The sequence below is a fragment of the Malus sylvestris genome, chromosome 1 (assembly GCF_916048215.2).
Source record: "Malus sylvestris chromosome 1, drMalSylv7.2, whole genome shotgun sequence".
NCBI lineage: Eukaryota > Viridiplantae > Streptophyta > Magnoliopsida > Rosales > Rosaceae > Malus > Malus sylvestris.
The window spans coordinates 26,085,374-26,091,793 of NC_062260.1; the positions used below are offsets into that span (position 1 = coordinate 26,085,374).

A 6,420-nucleotide genomic window follows, 5' to 3' on the forward strand; every position below is an offset into this window, starting at 1 on the left:
TGCCTTGATGCCTGTTTTAAGCCATAAATTGATTTTCGAAGTTTGCATACTAATTCCTTACCATCTGCATCAATGAATCCCTCAGGTTGTCGCATATAAATTTCTTCCTTCAAAGTACCATTTAGGAATGCAGTTTTTACATCCATTTGATGTAAATGAAGATCATAGTGAGCCACCAAAGCCATTACAAACCGGAATGAATCTTTTGTTGAGACTGGTGAGAATGTCTCAGTGTAATCAATTCCCTCTTGTTGAGTGTATCCCTTGGCTACAAGTCTAGCCTTGAATCTTTCAATTTCTCCCTTGGAGTCCTTCTTAGTTTTATACACCCACTTACATCCGATTGGTTTTGCTCCCTTTGGTAACACTGCAAGTTCCCACACTTTATTCTTTTTCATGGATTCAAGTTCACTTTCCATGGCTTTCACCCACTCTTCTTGCTGCATTACACTTACAGCCTCTTTATATGTTGCAGGTTCACCAATGTTGATATCTGCTTCACTCAAATACAGCATAAAATCATCTGAGATGGCTGATTTCCTCAGTCTTGTAGATTTTCGAATGATGGGTGCAAGGACTTCAGGAATTGGTTCTGTAACTTGTACTAGTTCATGTGGAGCATCATTAGTGGCATTCGGTTCTTCCATATTGACTGTAGTATCATCAGTGGCATCATTTTGCACAACATTCTCAGTATTCTCAGTAACTGGTGGTAAGAGATAACTGTGGCTTGTGTTTGGAGTCTGCACCCCAATGTCTTCTACATTTTCTTGTAAATTAGATTCATCTTGTTCTTCAAAAACCAAGTTGTGATTTAAGATTCCATCTGTTATCTCTTTTATGAACTTCACTTTATTTGTCTCAATGAAACGCATAGAATTTCCAGGACAATAAAATCTATATCCCTTGGTTCTCGGTGGATAACCAATGAAATAGCAACTTACAGTTTTGGGATCTAACTTCTTTTCCTGAGGATTATATGCTCTTGCTTCTGCTTTACATCCCCATATTCTCAAATGTAACAAGCTAGGCTTTCTGTTGTTCCAAATTTCGAAAGGTGTTGAAGTGACAGACTTGCTTGGTGCCCTATTGCAGATATAGTTTGCAGTTTTAATTGCATCACCCCATAGAAACATTGGCAAGTTGGTAGTGCTCATCATACTCCTCACCATGTCTTTTAATGTACGATTCTTTCTCTCAGAGACACCATTTTGCTGTGGTGTTCCAGGATTTGTATATTGAGCTACAATTCCTTCACTTTGCAGATAAAGTGCAAAAGGACCTGGATTTCTTCCATGCTCAGTGTATCTCCCATAGTATTCACCACCTCTGTCAGACCTTACAGTCTTAATTTTCTTATCTAACTGTTTTTCAACCTCAGCCTTGTAAATTTGAAAAGCATTCAGAGCACTAGACTTCTCCGTGAGCAGGTACAGGTAGCAATATCTCGAATAATCATCTATAAATGTGATGAAATATCTATAACCATCATAAGTAGGTGTAGGGAAAGGGCCACATATGTCAGTGTGCACAAGTTCCAGTAATCCATTGCTCCTGATTGCATTTTTCTTGTGTGTACTTGCCATTTTTCCTTTAATGCATTCAATACATGTAACCGAGTTATCAAACTCAAGTGATGGCAGTATACCACTTTTACTTAGGTTCTTTATTCTCTCAATCGAAATATGCCCCAATCTTCTGTGCCAAAGAGTGGATGAAGTCTCATCTTGTTTTAATCTTTTCTGACCAATTAAAAGTGCTACATGACCTGATTCTTTGCAATTTAGTCTAAACATTCCACCAGTATGTAAGCCATCTCCAATAATCTGAGAATCTTTGTGAATCGAAAAACCACTGTTTTTTATTGAAAAAACAAAATCTTTCTTAACTAGCTGACTAACTGATACTAGATTCCTTCGAATTGAAGGTACATAGCATACATTCTCAAGATCTAATGAAAAACCAGTTTCTAACTTTATTCTAACTGTTCCAATAAACTCAACAGCAGCTCTTCCTCCATTCCCAACGATCACTGAGACTTCATCCCTTCTTGGCACTCTCTTGCTTATGTAGCCCTGTAAAGAGTTTGTCACATGTATTGAAGCACCACTGTCAAGCCACCAAGAATCTCTAGCATATTCAACATTATTTGTTTCAAAACAAACTAAAACTTCACCTTTAAAAATCATAACATTACCTTTCCCCTTGCCACTGTCAAGCCACTTTTTATACTTCTGACAATGTCTTTTCATGTGGCCAGGTTTCTTACAGAAAAAACACTTGCCTTTGACAGCTTTGTAACCCTTGTTTACACCTAGCTTGGAATGATTCGATGCCCCCTTATTGTTATCTTGCCTTGCAGTATTATTATGGTGATCAGTCACCATATTCACTTTCTTTTCAAAGATTTCCTGCCTTATATGTTGTTCCTCATGCACACAGATCGCAATTAGTTCATTCAAACTCCATTTTTCATTTTGTGCATTGTATGTGCTTTTAAGTTGTGAATACTCATTTGGCAATGAGTTAAGTGCCACATGAACTAAGAAGGGATCACTCATAGGCACTTTCAGAGCATTTAATCTTGCACCAATATCTAACAGTTCTAATATATGCTCTCTTACACAACCTATACCATTATACCTTTTGGTCATGAGCTCATTCATGAGATTTCCAATTTCTGCCTTATCTGATTCCTTGAATTTTTCATCAATGGATGCCAAGAATTCCTTGGCATTCTCGGACTCAGGGATGCCACCTCTCACGGTGTCAGACATGGACTTCTTGATCACCAAGAGAGCAATCCGATTAGCCTTCTGCCACTTTTCATATTTTGCTTTGACATCAATTGTATCATCTGCAGCAGGTTCCGGAGGAGAAACTTCCCTCGTTGCTATATCCAAATCCATTAAACCTAGACAGATTTCCAAGTCTTGTTTCCACTTTTTGTAGTTTGTTCCACTTAGGGTTTGAACAGTGTTCACAGCATTCATCACTGAATATACATATACAACATGCATGCATTGATTAAACTATTACCAAAACTTTATAAAAACGAAATTGATCCAACACTTGTGAGCAAGATGGATCAGTATGTTTTCTGACACTGATTTATATGTTATACCAGTTACCTTCATGCTGATTCCCAACACTTGTGAGCAAGATGAGAATCTTCACTACTGATATAGCACATAAATCATGTCATACCATTCATATATGATCCAGAAAACAATGATCAACACTTGTGAGCAAGAAGATCAGTTTATATATCATATATAGAATCCAATTTAATGAACAGCAGCTTTACTACATGATTCAACCTATCATGATAAACGGTTGTAGCTTGAATATATGATAGACTGAATTATGTAGATGATGTTCATATCAACTTTATAAGTACGAAAGTACTAACAATTATGCAGAACATTTAAAACTTGTCATGAATTGAAACTATGCAAGTTGATCAATCGAAACCTCATGATATATTGATTCTTTACAGGTTTTAATCATATAAACAATTGCTCTGATACCAATTGTTATCCATAATGTTTATATGATCAAAACACAATACATATAAATATATAATAATCATAAGCAATTCGATGTAGAAGACTTACTTGTTGAATGCGTAGAGGCCATGCAATCAATGCACAATTGATAGAACACCAATTCTGGTTTTGACGAGAACAAAAGAAAAACACCAAGTCTTCTGTAAACACCTAGCTTGATGACAATGCTCTATGGGAAGCCTTAGTTGTCGTATCTAGGGTTAGCAGGGACCGGTGTTTATATACTAGCCAAAAGTCTTTAGATTCCATCCATAAGGGAAAACTAAAAACTCTCCTTTCTTGGCTCTCAAGTAAAATATCATAATCCTATATTATTAAGGATTCAATCAAAACCTACTTATAATGTAAGACACTTAATGTAGGATTGATATAAGGATATTGAATCACAACTTAACTGATCTCTAACTTATACATTCCTATTACAAATAGGAGACCATTTATGGTTGATTTATGTTGAATAAATCCAACACCATATTCTTCTAGAGAAGTCATCAACAAAGGAGACAAAATAATGGCTACCTCCCCAAGATGCATTCTTGGAAGGTCCCCAAACATCAGTGTGAACATAATCAAGAATGCCTTTAGTGTGGTGAATAGCAGTGCCAAATTTTACTCTAGTTTGCTTACCCAACACACAATGCTCACAGAATTCCAATTTGCATGCCTTTGCACCTTTTAATAAGCCTTGCTTCACCAATCCTTGCAACGCTTTTTCACCAGCATGCCCAAGACGCATATGCCATAACCTCGTGGTGTCTGTGCTATCTGCGTCAGCAGCTTCGGTGACAGCTGCTCCACCAATAACTGTACTCCCCTGCAAGAAATACAAGTTATTTCGTCTTGTACCTTTCATCACCACCAGTGCCCCGTACACAGCTTTAAGAACTCCACCCTCCATGGTGATCTTGAGACCCTTGGATTCCAATGCACCCAGTGAGATGAGATTTTTCTTCATATCTGGTACATACCGAACATCACTTAATTCTCTGACTGTTCCATCATGCATCTTCAAACAGATTTTGCCTATCCCTTGTGTTTTGCAGGCATTATTATTACCCATCAAAACAACTCCACCATCCAGCTCCTTGAAATTAGAAAACCATTCTCGAATGGGACACATATGATAGGTGCAACCTGAATCCAAAATCCACTCATTGGAGTGACTATCAGCATATGAACTAGCCAAAGCAAACTCGAAATCATCATCATCTCCAGATTTTGCAATATTTGCTTCAGAACCCGCTTTCTCCTTCTCTTTGTTCTTCAATTTGGGGCAGTCTTTTTTCCAATGACCCTTTTGGCGACAAAAAGCACATTCATCTTTAGCAGGAAACTTCCCTCGTGACTTTGAACGAGATTTTCCCCGCTTCCCAGATTTTCTTTCCTCTGTTCGACCCTTTGCAACAAATGCCTCGATTTGTGAATTATGAGTCTTCAGTTCCTTCTTATGACACTCATGATTCACCAATGCCGCAGACACCTCATCAAGTTTCACCTCGGATTTTCCATACAACAGAGTAGTTGTCAAATGATCATAATCATCAGGCAATGAATTTAACAAACATAGTGCCTTGTCCTCGTCAGGAATTTTCACATCAAGGTTTGCTAAATCAGCAAGTATTTTATTATAATCATTGAGGTGTTCGTGCATAGAGATACCTAGACGATACTGAAATCGGAAGAGTCGTTTCTTCAAGAAGAGACGATTTTCTACGCTCTTGGTCATATACTTCTCCTCCAATTTCGTCCATAACTCCTTAGCAGAAGTTTCCTTCATATACGAGTATTTCAACTCCTTATCAAGGAACGATCGAATAGCAGCACAAGCATGAAGATTAATTCGCGTCCACTGCTTGTCATCAATATCTTCTGGTTTATCTTCCAGAACCATATCCAACTCTTGTTGATACAACACATCCATAACTTCACATTGCCACATACCAAAATTATTAGAGCCATTGAATTTATCAACCTCTAACCTTGTAGTAGTGGTTGGATGTCTATTGGATGAAGACGGTGCTGACCCCTTCTTTACAGATTCATCTTTATCTCCAGCCATCTGCTCGGCACTATTCACAAATACGGCACTGTTCACAGGTACAATACTGTTCACAGATACTGTAGCAGTTCACTGTTCACGGAATTGTAGCGCCAACACTATTCACGGAACTGGGCTCTGGTACCACTTGTTGTGCGGAAGCGGCATTCGACTGTAAGTGAATAGTAAGACAGAACAGAATAAAAACAACACCAACAAGAACACCAAGATTTATACTGGTTCGGCAATGCCTACATCCAGTTTGGAGACGACGGAGTATTCCACTATAATCAATGAGAACATACAATAGTGTTTATCACTCAATTTCCCAAAGACCCAAATAACCCCAAGCTCTCACACTTACAATAGGAAGAGAAAACCAAAAATACAAAGCAAGACAATTTGAGAAAATTCTTCTCTATGCCAAATGGCTTCTTGCTATTTTTCTCTCTTCCTTGTTCTTCTCTACTTCTCCATGCTTATGGGTTGCACCTTGCTCTCCTTTTATAGCCAAAGAAAAGCTTCTCAAAGACATCAATGGCCAAAGGCCTACCATCAAGTCAAAAGGAGTTAGGCACAAATTAGGCACAAATCTTGTTTGCCTCCCATTACCACAAAGTAGCCCAAAGATTTAGACTTTGACTACATGTTTGAGTCAATAATCAACAAATTGTTGTGGCAATAATTTGCAATAGAAAAAAAAGGTCGTACCCAGTGCACAAGGCTCCCGCTTTACGCAGGGTCTGGGAGAGGTAATAATTTGCAATAGAAAACGTAGTTAAAAATAAGATATACAAAATACCAACATTGCAA

At 38.0% G+C, this 6,420-nt stretch overlaps 1 long non-coding RNA gene and 1 pseudogene across 1 annotated transcript in view; one reads left to right on the forward strand and one right to left on the reverse strand.

The window, feature by feature from the left end:
- LOC126627289 (disease resistance protein RPM1-like) overlaps window positions 1-6,420 on the forward strand; it is an 84,700-nt pseudogene that overhangs the window by 13,684 nt on the left and 64,596 nt on the right.
- Window positions 1-6,420, reverse strand: part of LOC126627633 (uncharacterized) — a 40,605-nt gene that overhangs the window by 7,617 nt on the left and 26,568 nt on the right. The gene's annotated exons all lie outside the window — the stretch shown is intronic.